Genomic DNA, 1,611 nt, shown 5'->3' with positions numbered 1-1,611 from the left:
CTAAGCTCAAGCAATCCTCCCGCTTTGGCCTCCCAGAGTGCTAGGATTACAGGCGTGAGCCACTGCACCCTGCCTAAATTTTATATCATTTATATTGGTTTTTATTCACAATCACAGAAAGAAAATCAGGCAAGCATAGATTGGTTTGACCAAATTCCCTTGCCATTAATCAGTTAAGGAGGAATTGAACTTAAATATTTCTGACTCAGGTTATACTTTCTCCATTGCACATGCTACCTGGAAGTTTTCATGATTCACCTTAGAATTTTGTATTGAAGTTTTAAAGTAATGTTTTAATTTTTTTGTAATACTGCCGTTGTTATGTGTATGTGGAACTAAAACAGAAAGCATATGGAACAGAAACGGTTTGAATTGCCCTCATTAACAAGGTGTTCTGGCTGTCTAGTAATGAACCACCCCAAAATTTAGTGGCAACAGTTATTTGCTTATGAATCTGCAGTTGGGGCAGAGCTCACTACGTACAGCTAGTCTGTTTCATGTCTTGTCTACTCCGACACAGTGCAGCTGGGGATCCACTTCCAATTTGCCTCACTTATGTGGCTGGCAAGTTGGTACTGGCTCTTGACTGGGAGCTCAGTCGGGCAATTGGCAGAGGGCCCTTGTGGTCCTCTGTAAGGCTGCCTGGTCATGAGGCAAGAACCAGAAGCTGGCCAGCCAGTTAAGGTTGGTACTGGAATTGGCAGAGCTTTCATTTCCGCCATATACCATAGGTTAAAGTAGTCAGCCGATTGAGCCAGATTCCAGAGGATGGAAGCATAGACTCCACTTCTTGTTGGGAGAGTGTCGTCCCACATGCAGAAGAGCATGTGGGATAGGATATACTTTTGCTGTGATCTTTGGAAAATATAGTCTACCCCACCAGGCTTCATATGGGATGAAATTTAAAGGGCTTTGAAGATTTATATTTGGTTACCTTTCAGTGTTTGAAAATGACTCATTATGTTTATCTTTTTTTATACTGTGATAAATATTCATTACATAAAATTTACCATTTTAACCATTTTTAAGTGTATACTTCAGTAACATTAAGTGCATTTGCAGTGCTGTGTAACCACAACTACTATCTATATCTAGAACTTTTCCATCATCCCAAATAGAAACTGTACCTGTGAAGCAATAACTCTCCATTTCCCTCTCCCATCAGTCCCTTGTGGTCTCTATTCTACTTTCTGTCTATGAATTTGCCTATTCTGGGTACCTCATTTAAATGAAATCATACGTTACTTTTCTGTCTAGCTTTTTTCACTTAGCATAATGCTTTCAAGATTCATCCATGCTGTAGCATGTGTCAGATTTCCTTTTTAGCTCGGCACAGTGGCTCGAACCCGTAATCCCAGCTACTTGAGAGGCTGAGGCAGGAGGATTGCTTGAGCCCAGGAGTCAAGGCTACAGTGAGCTATGTTTGTGCCAGTGGACTCCAGCCTGGGTGACAGAGCAAGACTGTCTCCAAAAAATGAATGAATGAATAAATGGTTTCCATTTTAAGGCTAAATAATATTCCATTTGTCAGGCCTGTGTATCCATGGGTTCCAAATCTGTGGATTCAATGAACTACAGATTGAAAGTATTTGAAAAACAATTTTGTGTCTG

General features: G+C 40.7%; 1 protein-coding gene across 1 annotated transcript in view; it reads left to right on the top strand.

The window, feature by feature from the left end:
- DDX46 (DEAD (Asp-Glu-Ala-Asp) box polypeptide 46) overlaps positions 1-1,611 on the top strand; it is a 90,940-nt gene that overhangs the window by 48,126 nt on the left and 41,203 nt on the right. The window lies entirely within an intron of this gene.

This window comes from Propithecus coquereli, unplaced genomic scaffold (genome assembly GCF_000956105.1).
Source record: "Propithecus coquereli isolate 6110/MARCELLA unplaced genomic scaffold, Pcoq_1.0 Scaffold353, whole genome shotgun sequence".
NCBI classification, from domain to species: domain Eukaryota; kingdom Metazoa; phylum Chordata; class Mammalia; order Primates; family Indriidae; genus Propithecus; species Propithecus coquereli.
The sequence above is the reverse complement of the archived record's forward strand: the minus strand, read 5'-3'. Positions and strand labels throughout refer to the sequence as shown.